We start from the raw sequence: 17,119 nt of genomic DNA on the forward strand, positions 1-17,119 counted from the left end.
CTATGAGAGATATGATTTGGGGATTGAGCTTAAGTAGCATTTCTTTTTTGGACGGGAGATTTGGTTTTACCGGGAGGTGTAATTTTTCGAGGGTTATTACTTACGTAAATGGGGGGGTGGGAGTTTGACATTAAGTCTCATTGTGATTAATTATTGAGACAGTAAAGGGGGTTTTTGCTGTTAAAAGTAGGAGATTTTTTGCTGATTTTGTGGGTTGTTCAAATGTCAGAGTTTGAGAGTAAAAAATTTTTTTGGGTCTGGTGTTACGTGATTCTTTCTTTCTTGAGCTCGTTACGAATTTTTTCTTTTTTTGTGTGTGAGCACATTCGAGTTCCAAATGTGAGTGCAGAATTCCGTGGAGTTGCTGTGATTTCTGAGTTGTGTGTGTGCTGATGTGCGAGTTTGGAGAATTGAGTTGGAGAACTTGATGTTTTTTTTTCTTAGAGAGTTGTGATAATGACTTATCATTTTAGTAGTCATATTAAGAGTTAATTGGGAGACGTTCAGTTAGTATTTCTGACCTTTTTGAGATCGTTGTTTGATAGAAGTAGTATGTTTGGGTTAATTTTCTTAGATTGACCAAAGACTTGACTGACATACTAACGCCCAAAAGTCGTTCCTCGACACCAGCAAGACGTCCACCAGCCGTGAAGAGAGGTTGCTGCCATGTTGTCCAGGGTGATTACAAGTATTTCCATGATGGGTGATCGAGAGAATTCTACAGCGTGTGGGATCTACAAGAAAGCCGTGAGAGTCTTCTACGATGAGGGAGGCATTCCGTCTTCCTACAGTTGCTACAGCCTGCTATAGCCTGTTGCTGTCTGTGCAGCTACTTGCAGACAAGCGAAGAGGGATATTCAAGAATCCTAATGCAGAAAATATGAGAGAAAATGCGTCTTGTGTTATTGGGAGATTAAGCGTGATAAAAACTTTATTTTATAATGCCAGAGACGTGCAGTTTTACTTGTTTTGTTTTAAGCCGGCCAATGTTTTATATTATATAAGCAATTTTGCTAGGCGGGGGCTAGCATATAGGTGCGAGGCCGAGCAATCTGTAAGACATAGGGTTTTGATTAATAATATATTGTTCGTGCATTCTCTGTAACCTGTGGAATGTGGAGGACAGGGCAGAGTAACGACCTGAGAGTAGCTGATGAATTTCTAGGGGATGGCGTGAGATAAAAGTGCTTAGTTCAGGAAGTCAATGTACGACAGTTTATGAACTCTTCCCAAAGTGCCTTTGTGAAACTAGATGCAGCTAGAACCGCGAGGCGTTGTCGAAGTGTGCATTCGTATGTGCGTGTGTGCCTCTTTCTGTTAAAAGCGTTCATACCCAAACCTATGGGAGGGATTTTGACAGAGGGCTTCGAGTCATAGGCAAAGATGCCGTGGCATTCGCCGGGGGAGTTTTTGTGTCATAGTGTTTAGTGTCCGGTTGGAAATGGGTAAGTGTTACCTTTACTTTAGCCAAAGGGGTGGCTTGTTTGATATCTTGTAAGATGTTCCATCTTATTAACTTTGTCTTTGAACTTGTGTGTGTACTTACCGGGATGTGTTCTGTATCTTTGGCAGACGGTTCTGGATTTCGGTGGGACAGAGTTCCCAGGGAAAGGTGTGACCTTTTGGGTGACTTGACAATGAGTTGTTTTAAGTTAGTCTGTAAGACTGGATTACTTAGTTAATTGATTTAGTTATTGTAAATAAACGTTATGTTATGATGCAACTCTCTCATTTTCATTACCTGTTAGAATGGAGAGAAAGAGGTGGAGAGAGAGAGAGAGAGAGAGAGGAGGAGAGAGAGAGAGATGTGGGGTGATTGCCGAGAGAGAGAGAGAGAGAGAGAGAGAGAGAGAGAGAGAGAGAGAGAGAGAGAGAGAGGCTGTGTATGTAATGGAGTTATGGGGTCTGCCTTCCGTTTCGTGTCCACGCTTACCTTATGAAATACATGAGGGTTTTCCCCATGTTAATAGTGGTGTCAGCGGTAAAGAGGGGATATGAAAGTTTTCTTTCTTTTTTCTATGCCTAGGAACGCCAATGTAGAGATGGTTGGCCAGTTAGAAAAAGGGGTAGAGAAAATGTCCGTCCGTGGGATGGGGGGATGAGGAAAGATTTTCTATTAGGGTCATCAAATTTGCCCGTACCGAGATTCTTCAGGGCGGGAGTCGTGAGACAAGCAACTCAGTCTAGTTTGTAAGTGAGTGTCGCTAGGGGTCATCTCACCGGTCGCGTTTGTATTGTGCCGACGAGATTTACGCGTTTTTACGAAGAATTTCGAGCTCTTTTTTCCCATTATGGAGTGGTGAGTGTTAAACTATTGTTTTTGAAAGGAGTGGGTTTTTGTTTAAATATTTCAGGGTTATGGGATTGGTTCAGAGGTCAAAACAATTTTTTCTTTCCCCCATAGTGAAGTGTTTTCTTTATTTGCACGTGTTTATAATAGACGTATGCATTCGTCTTTGTTTAAAACATAGGAGTGTATTTTTCTATGCATGGGAACTGTGCTTAGACAAGCATATTTGGCTTAGTGACACAGAGCGGCCACAATTTTAAGGGCTCAGCATATTTCTGCAGAGAGGCGCCTTGCATTGCGAGGGTACGGGCATCCCTTGGGAGGATAGTAGCATGGGAGGTACCACTAGCCTCACTCGTGAGATAGTGCAGGAGTGGGTATTGCGAGATGGGGGGATACTACTACTATATATATATATAATATATATATATATATATATATATATATATATATATATATATATATATATATATTTTTTATTTATATATCTAATATATATATATATATATTTATTTATATATCTATATATATATATATATATATATACTATAGATATATATATATATATATATATATATATATATATCTATATCTATAATATATATATATATATATATATATATATATATATATATATATATATATGATATATATAATATATATATATATATATATATATATATATATATATATATATATAGATATAAATATATTATATATATTATATATATATATATATATATATATATATATATATATATATATATATATGAAGGCTGTCTTTTTTATATTGCCAACGTTTCGTAATTACATATATACAGAATAACATCATCTGAGCTGTTCATAAAAATATGAGAGAGTAAGAACGAAATAATTAAAATTACAACAAACCTAACGGTAAGACAGTAAGGAACTAAATGGAAAGAAACCACCACAGTACGAAGTTAGACTAAATATTATTGACTCGGTGATGTATGTGTTTAACGATGGTATGAGTTGTTTTATAAATAATGGCTCTAGGATTGGTAATCTTGAAGATTGGCAGAATGACCGATGACTCAAATCTTTGTTCTCAATGTATGTTTTACATTGATTGAATAGTTCCTCATATTGGAGCGCTCTGGGATCGAGATTCTCCTACCTGTGTGGAAACTGACTCACCGATGTGAATCAATGTGTACCTTATGAAACCTACTGGTGGATCCCACATAAACCCCTGAAATACATTTAAGACTAGTATATTTATAGATGACACCAGAGGACATATAAGTACACAGCTGATCCTTTATTTTAAACAAGGAAATTACATTAATGTGATTTTTTTGAATTAATTTGACTGATATGGCTGGAAAAAATTATGAATAATTTGTGTAAATCTTTTTTGAAATGTTAGGCCATGGATATATGGAAAGGTTCCATAAAACGCATTTTTTTATGCCGTTATAATTTCAGGCCTTCTAGAGAAATGTTTATTTAGTAATTGATTTAACTTTCTATATTCTAGCCTACGTGGGAAACAATTACTTTTAAAGAAATTAACGAGAAATAAAATCTCATTGTGAAAGGCATTCCAGTTAGATGAGAGGACCAGTAATCTTGTCAAACTGGAATGCTTTTCACAACGAGATTTTATTCCTAGTTAATATCTTTAAAGGTAACTGTTTCCCACCTAGGCTAGTGTAGAGAAAGTTAAATCAATTACTAAATAAACATTCCTTTAGAAGACCTTTAGTTCTAACTATACATAAAATGAGTTTCTATGAAACCTTACCGTGACCTGACCTTTCAAAAATGATTTTCACAAATTATTCATGACCATTTCCCAGCCATATCAGTCAAATTAATTCACAAAGAATACTCTTAAAATAAGCTCCTTGTTTAAAATAAAGGATCAGCTGCGTCCTTATATGTCCTCTGGTGTCATCTGTAAATATACTTGCCCTAAATGTATTTCAGGGATTTATGTGGGATCCACCAATAGGCTTCTTATTAAAGGGCCCTTTACATTAATAGACGGCCTGTGCTACCTGCCTGAAAGGCATGTCGAAGCAACCAAAATCCTTGTGCTAAGGGAGTCAACAACCAAACTATAAGTCGGAAACGACTGTCGTTAAGTCTTCAAGACGAGACAGAAATTTGTGGGAGGAGTCAGGTAACCACCGACGTGTTGTCTAGTGTAAAGAGATTTCAGGCCGCGTGTCAGACAAACCTCACAATCTTCACTCGGTATTCATAGCGTGAAGGATCATGGAAGTCGAATAAAACGAGCGGGAGTTGGTGCGGGATTTCATTGAAATATACGGGGTTCACCCAGCTCTTAGGGAGGTCAAATCACCTAACCACTCCAACAAAATCTAAAAGAACAAGGGATTTGAGGCATTGCTGCAAAAACTTATGGAGTTTGACAACAATGCAACGAGAGAAAATGTTCTCAGAAAAATCAACAATTTACGTTCATCTTTTCGTAGAGAGCTTAATAAAGTCGAGGCTTCGAAAACTTCGGGAACATCGCCTGAAGATGTTTATGAATCAAAGCTTTGGTATTTTGACCTTATGATGTTTCTGTGTGATCAAGAATGACCAAGGCTTAGTAGCACTTCATCCATAGCAAATGATGTATCACAGGTAAGAGAAAATAAATGTTGCAATACTCAAAGTACTAATCTATGAGAATGTAATTTTTTCTCTATCTCTCTCTCTTAAAAACTTTCCTCCATTTCCGAGCTTATCTTGGTCTTTCTGTACAAACGCCCATTAAACTCCAACCAATATAGAAGTGAATAATCTCCTCAAGGATTTGTGTGTATGAATTAGTATTCTCTCTCTACAGTCATATCAGTAATAATAACAATTATATCCTAATAATAATAATCTCTCGAAAAAAAAATCTTAATGAACATGTGAATGATTCATATCAATCCTAAAGGTAGAGAATTTTCTTTTTAATTTGCATGCATGACTTTAATAAGTAATTGGGTTACACAACTGCGATAGGTTATGTGGCATTCAGTCAAGATGAAAAGTGAAGAAAAAAAAAAATACTTGCAAATGAAGATGCATCGCCATATTTTTGCACTGCGTGCTTCAATTATAATATTTCTATTCATGTCGTCTGATCTTGTCATTCAACTTTTCCCTTGTTGTTAAAGTAGTTCATGAATTTTTCTCTAACTAACTTTGCTTCCTCACCACAGTCTCTTGAATGCCCTCGTTGAAGTTCAGTGAATCCATTATTTTCATCTATTTCTTCATAATCATTTTCATATCTTCCAAATTCTCTTAGCAAATAGAATAAGTTTTACATCTTCTACGTAAATAATTGTATAATGTCACGCATCCCATAACCACACTATGCGTTCTAATTTCATGTTAATTGTAGTCAGAAAAATCCTAAATCTGGCCAATATACCAAATACGATTTCACGTATTCTTCTTGATCTAGACAGGCGATAATTGAATATTTTCCGTTCTCTGTTGAAATCTCTTTGAGGAAATGGCTTTGGGAAATTACACCGAAGAGCAAAAGCTTCATCTCCCAAAAACACATACGGTACAGGAAAGTTTCTGTTTCCAGGAACTTCGTCTTTTGGTAATTTAAGGTTTTCTCAGAAAGTCACTTACCAAGCTAAAATCACACATTACTATATGTACCGTTATAATTGTAAAAATAAGATCCAGAACCAGAAAGTTGATGAATTCTTATATGTTTGCCATCTATGGCACCGGCACAATTTGGAAACTGCCATTTTCTTTCAAATTCTTTTGCAGTCTGCCTCCATTATTCTTCACTTTTAGGAAACTGCAAATAAAATTATATATATATATATATATATATATATATATATATATATATATATATATATATATATATATATCCGTGTGCGCAGCGCGCGCGATCATGTCAAAAAGCAAAGTAAATATCAAAATTAAAATACCACTTGCGGTTCATCAACAGAAGTACATTGACCATCATTATACCCATTTTCATGCATTTATCTTTAGTAATTGTTTAGTATATAGAATAACAATTTAAAAATAAATAAACAAACAAAATTACAAAGCTATGAAAACAACCTAATTCCAACTTCGTTGGCGAATGTATTTACACAACAGTATTTAATATTGGCATACTTGCTAAGATTTATAGAACTCATATAGCATATACTTCATTTGCATTACAGTAGATTTTATTCTATGAGCTAAACTTACAAATAAAATATATGCTGTTTCTGGTGATAGAAGTTCACTCTCGACGTGATTCGGAAGTCACGTAAAGCCGTTGGTCCCGTTGCTGAATAACCACTGGTTCCATGCAACGTAAAAGCACCATAGAAAGAAAGAAAGAAAAAGAAAGAAAATATATGCTGTTGTCATGAACACGTTTACTTAATCATGTATTTTTTGTCCCTCGGGAAATGCAACCAAAAGACTGCATAGATGACCTCTTGCCAGTTACAGAAAATATTTCCAGAGACATACAGCATAAAAAGAAGGTAACACCAAACAAACCCGACCATCTGTTAGATATTGTGGCTAATAAATCAGTCACAGCACACACAATATCAGTTTTGGTAATTTTGTTGCCCAAATGCTCGAGGAAATTGGAGGTACTTCGTCAAATATAAGTGCCATTGCTCAAAATCTCATCAGTGACGTTTTTTTTGAAGCAAAAATGGGGACTATTAATCAATTTTCAAAGAGTGTAACCCCTACTCAATATGTCTACCACCTGGCCATACATCAGTGCTGACAACCTCTCCAGTTCTTTACACCTGTCCCAACACCTAGTCCTACATAACTACACATTGACTTTACAATTCCTAATTATGAAATTTTGTAATGTTCTAGCTGAAAATATATCAATCTTGAAATAAGCGTGTATTGTTTGTTAAAATATTTTGTAATGATCTGGATGTCCAATATACAGGAAAATTGAATTAATAAGAGTACTACTTTTAATCATGAAAATTTGTAATGATCTGACTGCCAAATATTAAGAACTTCAGATAACATAAATAAGTAACCCATCAATAAGAGATTTCATAATGTTCTGGATGTAGATAATGGATAAATCTAGAAAAATTAATTTTCTTACCTTTAAATATTCATTATGCAGGGCTGTATAGATTACCTTGCAGGTTTCTGGCACAATGACACTCAAACTTAGTGCTGAAATAATTGTAGACAATTTGCGGTCCTCGTAGGGTTTTCCCTTGGCTAATAATCTCAATGTTGCACTTAGCCTTTCATAAGGTGATATTTCCCCTCTCATTTTTGTATTTTGCCTTTGGAAGAAAGGAGTAACCAAATTGAGTAATTCTAAATAAGTCTCCTGATCTACTCTCATATAGTTAAACCAGTCACTTGGCTCTAATCTTAGTTCTAAAAGACTCATATGTGAAATATTTGGCCTTTCAAGTAACCAGTGTTCAACCCACAGAGATCTTATCCTTCTTTTTTTGGCTTTCTTAGCATAGACAGCAAGTATCACGGCTATGATTTATCAATTGATGATCCATAGCAATGAGGTGCTACGATGTTTTCACTACACTGTCCTGAGAGTGACCGAGATATCTTGCTTGGAATCCACATTCTGTCTGAAGAGTGTAAAGGCAAAACAGATAAACTAAAGCCGACAGATATGCGTAGACAGTCTGTTCATGTAAAGGACCCTTAAGGTGAGCATTGATTCACATCAGGAAGTCAGTTTCCACACAGGCAGCAGAATTTCGAACCCAGAGAACTCCAATATCAGGAACCATTCAATTCAAAACAATGTAAAACCTACATTGAGAACAAAGATTTTAGTGTCATTGGTCACACTGCCAATCCTCAAAATTTAACAATCCTAGAGTCATTGTATTTAGCTTAATTTCGTACTGTGGTGGTGTCTTTCCATTTTGTTCCTTACTATCTCACCTCTAGGTTACTTGTGTTTTTATTTATCTCATTCTTACTCTTATATTTTAAATGAATTCTTAGACTGTACTTTTGTTTTCATGTTTTCTTATGTGAAGCCCTGAAGATGTAATTCTGTATATAATAATGAAACGTTGGCAAAATAAAAGACAGTCTAGTGATGTGTGGTTTTCGTCTGTCTTCCCCTATGTTACCTGGAGTATTTCCATGTATCACTACACACACACACATATATATATATAAATATATATATAGATATATAATATATAGACTATATATATATATCTAGAAATATATATATATATATATATATATATATAATATATAATAATATATATATATATATATATATATTATATATTATTATATATATATAGATATATATAATATATATATATATATATAAACTAGGATATATTTCAATTAAGTACCAAGTGGATTATTTTGAAAAAATAGTATAGTCATTATTATTGGTAATCTTTTAACATTTTTATTAAAAAATAATACATCTCTGTCTCTTTCTCTCTATGCAAATAAAACTACTTGTCAGTAAACTTTGCTGTCGATTATCATTTATTAGGAATTTACATTTTTACAGATACACTATATAGCATTTATATGAAACAATATTCGTTTATCTGTCAGCGATGAATATTCTCTTTCAACGTGCACCGCTGTCCACCATCATTCACGACTCCCAACATCAGAAAATCAAGATCTCGGTCCAGCCATGATTGGATAGTAGGCGCCAAGGAGTCTAGAACTCAGGAAGTAACCGTCCTTAGGCCAGTATGACCTCGAGGGAGAAGACGATAGCAGAAATGGCAAGACCAAAAAACTAAAATGTAGAACATTCCCTGAAGGTGCTCCAAGCTCAGTGGAATGCCACTTTGACTCTCGCTTGTTTCCATTTCGTTATCTCCGGTGTCTGACGAAATCTGACAATAAGAAAAAGAAGATGGCTGTTCGTCTTTTGTTTTCTTTAGGTACTACCAGGGGATCAAAATGCTTTTAAGACTTAGGAAGAGGATGAACTTTCTGCAGGGAACAGGCTAAAGATTGTTTTTACACACACACACACACACACACACACAAACAAACAAACAAACACACACACACACACACATACACACACACACATATATATTTATTTATATATATATATATATATATTATATATATATATATATATATATATATATATATATATATTATATATATATATATATATATATAAATATATATAAGTATTTATACACATATATTTATATATATACACTATATTATATATATAATATATATATATATTATATATTATATATATATATATATGTATGTATATATATATATATATAATATATATTATATATAATATATGTATATATATATATATATATATATAATATATATTATTATATATATATTACATTTTTGGTGTCGAGCAAGTGTATGGCTCTGATAATGATGTAATTGTGATTCCTTCCATCACTATTTTTATTTTGATGTTGAAGAAGTGTATGGCTCGGGTTTAGTGCTATGTTCAACACTGGATTACATAATTTATTCATTGATTACTTATAATTATTGATTCTTTTGGTAAATGATCACTTTGCATTTTCCGTTTTGCACCCAAAACTTGGTCTCAAGTGTAAATTTGTAAATTTAACCTGTAAATAAATTATTATCAAGGTTATTTTGTGTTTTGTTCAGTCCTCTTCCTTGATCTATCTTGCCTTTCGTCAGTCATTCCAGACCAATTTCTTGTTGTTTATCTTGAACCTGCTGGTCTAATAACGAGACCATTACAATATATATGTATATATATATATATATAGTATATATATATATATATATATATATATATATATATATATATATTATTATTTATGTATATATGTTTATGTATATATATAATATATATATATATATATATATATATATAATATATAATATATAGTATATAATATATGATATATAGTATGTTACGTATGTATTAATCGAGCTACAAATGTCCTTTAATATCTAATTCGCTCTACCTCGGAATTGATATATTTTCAATATGTAAACCGAATGAGAATTTTTTAGTTTTTTAATAATCTCGTCCTCTCATGGGTTCGACGAGATTATTATCAACTAAAAAATTCCCCTTCGGTTCACATCTTTCAGTAGCAAGGGCTCCTCTCTCTAGCAAGGGGAGTGAGGAGTGGTAACAAATCCCTCTGGCTTATATATGTATTGTTACTTGAACAGGCAGAGCTTTCTTTTGCTCTTGGAATGCAATGAATCAGACCATATATGTATCACTGTTTCAACCCAGACGGCTGAGTTTTTAGATATCGGATTGTCTATTCTCTCACGTGCTTGACCCCTCGAGTAGGTTCTATCACGTGGTGAGGGGGTAAGGGATCCTGCCTTCACTCGTGTGAAGGCTGGATCCTGACGGAATGCCTACAAACTTATGGCAATAACTGGTGTGGACATTTCCACTTTCATCCAATTTGACTGCTAAGGTGAGTCTGAGAAGGGATCACGGGTTAGGAAGGGTTTGCATTTGAAGCTGATAGTGGGAGTTGTGGTGGTTGAGTCACCACCTGATATGGTTTGGACTGAGAGTTAGTAATTAGATTTTCCCATTGCTATCTTGAGGGCGGAACCATCTCCAGGGATTGGCCCATCGGAATCCAGGTGGGGCTGGTTTTTTGGGGATGGGACTCCTGGCTTTTGTCCGGAAGCCCACCAATATGTTTGGGGTGGGGAGTTGATTCCCATTAGTGGGATCAGAACTCCCAGCAGGCGGATTAGCTTATACATGGGCCACCGCAAACTTATTGGTGCTATCCTCAATGGGTAGGGTATGGGGTGTACCTTTGGGAGTCAACTCTCATTAGTGCCACTGGTGGAGAATGTGAATACCTAAGTGACTCACGATACTTTCTTGATATAACCAAGTAGTAATACTTGTATGAATGTACTACTGTGTGCAAGATTATTTGTATGTATGTATGTGCACGCGCATATATGTGAGTGTATACAAGAGCATACGTATGCGAGTGTGGATGAATTTTTTTTTATGTACACCAAATATGGATTCCGACTATGAACTTAACGTCCCCTGGGAAACTGGACTCACTGACACCGTTGACGACTTCTAGCTCAAACAAAGACCATTCTTTAAACCCCTCAGATGTTAATAATAATAAAGTGAAGCATTTGAAAGTTATGCATATGAAAAATATTCCACTTCAATGTAACTATGAGGATATCTCGACCTCTTTGAATATCTTTGGTAGTATAGCTGAGATTCATATGAACTTTCATGGCACAGAAGGAAAATGGGAAGCTTGGATAACATTTGATAAACATGAAGATGCTTTTAAAGCAACCTGTACTTTTGATAATTTGAAAGTATGCAACTCATTAGTTAAAGGAGCCTTGACCAATAAAGCCCCAAGAAACCTAGACATTTATAAACCGGCGGAATGGAATCCAATCAACTCCAATAGTAGAATCATTGGCAAAATAAGAGTTCCCCAACCTACTAAATGGCTGGTAGTAAAAGCCAAGGAGGAGAATTTCAACTATTTTAAGTTTAGTAGGTACCTTCAGCAAAAAGTAGATGGCATAATGAGCGGTGATATTACTAGATTTGGTAAGAGCTCTGTGCTAATTCATGCAAAATCTAAAACTCAGTCGCAGATGCTAATAATAATGAAAGTTGAAAACAATGATATGATAGAGAAAATTAGTTCTTACCTATATTTTAGCTATGGAAGAGGTGGTGTTTGTGGTAAAGACTTGTACGAGTTTACCGAAGAAGAAATTTTAGGTATGTGTCCACCAACTGTATGGAAAGTGAAGAAGGTCCCAAATGGCAATATGATGATTTTTACTTTTGAAGACAGTAATGTACCATCTCTTATAGTAATAGAAAATGAAAGAGTGCGAGTTAGACCTTTACATCCAAAAGCATTACAGTGTTTTATGTGTTTTAAATTTGGACATCCATCAAAAGCTTGTAAAAATAATAAGATGAGTGATAATTGCTCTGCCCTAGAACATGGCCTATGCTTAGATATACACAAATGTATTAATTGTCAGCTAGACCACAAATCAGTTGATAAAATATGTGAAGAATTTAAACTTGAAACAACAGCAGTTAATAAAGCATATACAGAACACATCAGTATTGGACATGCAAAACGACTCTTGGGAAGAGCCAAGAGTTATTCTAAAGCTCTTACTACCTCAAGAGCTCTACTTCAGTCTGTTACTCCTTCCTCACATTCAATGAAGGATGCCTCTACCCCTGTGGTCCAACATTCCACCACTAGGGCTCCACTCCAATCTGCCGATCCTTCCTCATCCTCAATGAAGGATGCTTCGACTCCTTTGGCCCGACAAACTGGGCCAAGTGCTCAGCCTAGTAAGGTTAGAGCACAAACGACCAAGACAGATATTGAAAACATTACATGTAATAAACAGGATATCTCCCTCAAACCTCCCTCTACTCCTCCTCTTGTATTATCTCAGGCAGAATCTCTGCCTGATTTAATGGAATTAGAGGAAAAAAAAAACAAATGAAGAGAGTAAGAACACCCTCATCCTCTCCTCCATTAACTCCAACAAAGGATAAAATCAAATTCAACGAGCAAGCTGGCAAAGGAAAACACTCGTTATCCAAAGCTTACAAGCAAAGCTTCCCATCCACTAAGCATTTAAAAATGACCTTGAATAGAGGACTACCCTCCAAAACAGACACCTTCTCCTCAATTTTACAATGGAATTGTCAGGGACTTCGTGCAAAATATGAGGAACTTAAAGTCTTACTCTATGAATACTCCCCTGTTACTGTATGTTTACAAGAAATAATGCTTGATGTCCACACACCTTGCCCAAGAGATTATATATCATATAGAACACAATATAATTTGGAAGTGGCAGGGCATGGAGGTTGCATTATATATATTCGCAGGGATCTTCCTCATTTACCAATCCCACTAAATACACCTTTACAGGCTGTTGCGGTTCAAATTCACCTAAGACGAAAATACACTCTCTGTTCCCTTTATCTTCCACCAAACAACCCCGTCATTCGAGAAGAGATAATTGGTTTACTTCATCAGCTTCCGCGACCATTTCTTCTCATGGGAGACTTAAATGAGAGACATCCTTTATGTGGAGATGTGATATCAAATCAAAAAGGGAATATTATAGCTTCTCTAATTGAAAATGAAGATTTAGGACTTTTAAATACTGTAGAACCCACTCATTATCATATCAGGACAGGTACAGTCTCATGCTTAGACCTTACAATATCTAGTTCCAATTGCACGATAGATTTCAGATGGAAGATAAATGATGACTGGCAAAGCAGTGACCATGCTCCCATAATAATAAATTCCAATGATGACCCACCACTTCAAAGATCTCCAAGGTGGAATATTGAAAAAGCAGATTGGAAAAAATTTAGAGTTAAGTGAAATAGAAAGTGATGCAAATGATTTCCCAACAGCAAATATGATAATATATAAACAGAATAGAGCCCGTTTTCGAAAGGCAATGAAAACTCCCAGAAGGCAGTCATGGGCATCATTTGTATCCTCCATTAACCGCCGAACACCTATCTGCAGTACATGGAAGAAAATACAAAAGATTGCCGGGAAATTTACTCCCGATCCTCCCACAGTACATAAAGTTAATAACGACCTCATCGCCAACTCAAAAGACGTAAGTGATAAACTTGCCGATCATTTTGCTCAAGTTTCAAAAAAATCTGATAGTTCCCCTGGATATCAATATAGAAGAAGAGAACAACAACTGCCATTGGACTTTTCCACAGATAGGGTTGAGCCATATAATTTACCCTTTCCAGAAAGGGAATTTGATGCTGCCCTAGCCAGTAGCACTAACACTGTCCCTGGTCCGGATGAAATTCCCTATGAAATGTTTAGGCATATTTAAATAAATACAAAACTCTTTATAATAAGTATAATTAACCGATTATGGCATGAAAGTAGCTACCCAGTCATATGGGAATTGGCTTTTGTATTACCTTTTGTTAAACCAGGTAAAGACCCTTTTTCAGTGGCTAGCTATCGACCAATAGCACTAACTTGCTGTTTATGCAAGCTAATGGAAAAAATGGAGAATACAAGATTTGTCTGGTATTTAGAGAGTAATGATATTTTCTCACCCTCACAATGTGGATTTAGAAAAATGCACTCGGCAGTAGATGTCCTACTGCAGCTGGAAACCTCCATATGTAAAGCATTTGCCTCCAAGCAGCACCATATAACTATTTTTTTTTATATTGAGAAAGCTTATGATACTGCTTGGAGGCATGGCATTCTTAAGACAATTCATACCTGTGGTCTACGAGGAAAATTGCCCCTATTCATTAAAGCATTCTTGAAATGTAGATATTTTCAAGTTAAAGTGGGCCGCACATTATCAGATAGAAGATGCCAAGAAGAGGGTGTCCCACGAGGGAGTGCTCAGTGTCACACTTTGCGTTAGCAATAAATGGTGTTGCGTCTGTTATACCCAAGGATGTATTGAGTGCCCTATTCGTAGACTATCTTTCAATATCTATTGCTGCATCACGAATGTCTGTTGCAGAAAGAAAATTGCAGTTGACAATAAATAAGAAAGTAAACTGGGCAGAACACCAGGGATTTAAAATATCAGCCAGTAAGACTACTGTTATGGATTTTTGCCACATTCGGGGAGTACACCCCGACCCAGACCTTTATCTGTATGACCACCCAGTACTCTGTGTCGAAGAGGTACGCTTCTTAGGCCTCATATTCCCCAGAAAACTCAATTGGCTTCCCCATCTGAAACATATTAAAACCAAATGCCTTGAAGCTTTAAGTATTTTGAAAGTATTATCTAATACTAACTGGGGTGCAGACAGGCAGACAATTATAAAACTGCATAAATCGCTTATTATTTCAAAGTTACTTTATGGCTGTGAAATATATTCTGCATCATCTAATCATCTTGATATCTTAGCTTCAGTACATCATACCGGTATACGCTTGGCAACGGGTGCCCTCCGATCTTCTCCCATCTTAAGTTTATTAATTGATGCCGGAGAAATCCCACTCGAGTTATATCGCCAGTCATCAATTATCTGGTATTGGTTTAGGGTTCAGAGAATCCCCAACTCTAAAGCCTTTGAAGCAGCAAATAGAAATTCTTTCAACAACTTTTATGAAAATCATCCAAGGTTTCCTAAGCCTTTTAGTTTTAGAGTGAAAAAGATCTTGGAAAAAATGAATATGTCAAGAAATCCTGTATGTCAAGTTAATTTACCAACTACCCCAGCATGGAAATTACCTGTAATTAAATCTTGTAAATATTTTAAAGGTGTTAAAAGAGAGAAATCAGATACAGAAATCAGAGCATTATTTTTAGAACATACTGCAGAGCACTCAGGCTCTACATTTGTTTTCACCGATGGCTCCATAACTTATGATGGGGTCGAATATGGAGTTTTTAGTGATGATTTTAGCCGCAGAGGAGCACTACCCATCATAACAACGAACTTCACAGCGGAACTGTATGAATTTTAACAGCATTTGAACATATTGAAACCCTCCAGAATTCCACTAATATCACCATCTTTTGTGATTCCAAAAGTGCATTACAGGCACTTGAAATTTTTAATACTGATCATCCAATTACATTGAAAATCTCACAGTGGGTATTTCTACATCAGCGTAGAGGGATTACTATATCGTTTTGCTGGGTCCCAGCGCACGTAAATATATATGGAAATGAAAAAGCAGACCAACTAGCTAAATCAGCAGCAACCAATATGATACCAAGACCATTGCTGTACCATATAGAGACTTTTCTCCTAGTATATCAAAGTTCATTGCAAGATTATGGGAACAGCAATGAAACGAAGTAGGACCAAATAAAATGAAAGTTTGCCATACATACACACCCTTGGAAATATAAATCTATGCCCAGGAAATGGGAAGTAACGATATGCCGCCTTCGTATAGGACATTCAAGATTGACTCATGGGTATCTCATGAGCGGTGAATTCCAACCTTCTTGTGATGACTGCCTCGTCACGATGACTATTAAGCATTTGCTAGTTGAATGTCCTAGTCATCGGGAACTGAGAGAGCAACACTTTAAAGACAAAAATGATAGAGATGGTAATTACAGTTTGGCAAAGATACTGGGTGAAGAAGCGCAGGATGATTATGAGTGTGTTATTGAGTTTTTAAAAGAAGTTGGTGTTTTTAAGAAATTTAGGTATTTCACTTTTGTTTGTGTGTGTAGCTTTTAGCTCTGGCTTTTTATATGCTTTTTTTATATGTATGTGCGGAAACGTGAGTACATGTATTTATTGCCTGCTTGTGTTTTAGTATGAATGCCTCTGCCTCTGTGCAGTTTTTTTTTATTTATTTTTAATTTAATGTTTGTTATACTGCATGAGCTATTGGTCCCAGTTCCTGGCCTTTAGCCTAGACCTTATATTTTATTCAATCCTTCGGGCCAACCCTATGAGAGCTGAAAGTCAGCTCGGTGGACTGGTTAAACTATTTTTATAACAATAATAATAATTTAGCTTTTGTGTTGTTTAGTGCTTAATTAGTGGCTTTGCGCTAGGTGAAGTGCAATAACTGATGTGGAATTTTAAGAGTTTTTTTATTATGTGTGTGTGTGTGTATTTTCCCTAAATTGGTTGCCCAAATGGATTCGTTCGGCCTCAATGATCGTGGTAGTCACGACGCCAGATAATCATTAATTATTCATTCATTCATTCATTCACGGGGTTGAGCACCCACTTCTTTAGAACTCGTTTTTCTAGGAAGGATGATCAGGTCGGTTAACTCCCAGCCAGTTTAGGATACTTGTATCAGCCTATCCAATTGTTAAGACCAAGGG

General features: G+C 35.6%; 1 protein-coding gene across 1 annotated transcript in view; it reads right to left on the minus strand.

Moving 5' to 3' along the window:
• Nucleotides 1-8,776: 8,776 nt before the first annotated feature.
• LOC135213411 (glutamate receptor 2-like) overlaps nt 8,777-17,119 on the minus strand; it is a 25,250-nt gene continuing 16,907 nt past the window's right edge. Inside the window, exon 4 of the mRNA XM_064247378.1 lies at nt 8,777-9,147. The gene's annotated coding sequence lies outside the window, so the exon portion shown is untranslated. The remainder of the gene's footprint in view (nt 9,148-17,119) is intronic.

This window comes from Macrobrachium nipponense, chromosome 42, assembly GCF_015104395.2.
Source record: "Macrobrachium nipponense isolate FS-2020 chromosome 42, ASM1510439v2, whole genome shotgun sequence".
Lineage (NCBI taxonomy): Eukaryota > Metazoa > Arthropoda > Malacostraca > Decapoda > Palaemonidae > Macrobrachium > Macrobrachium nipponense.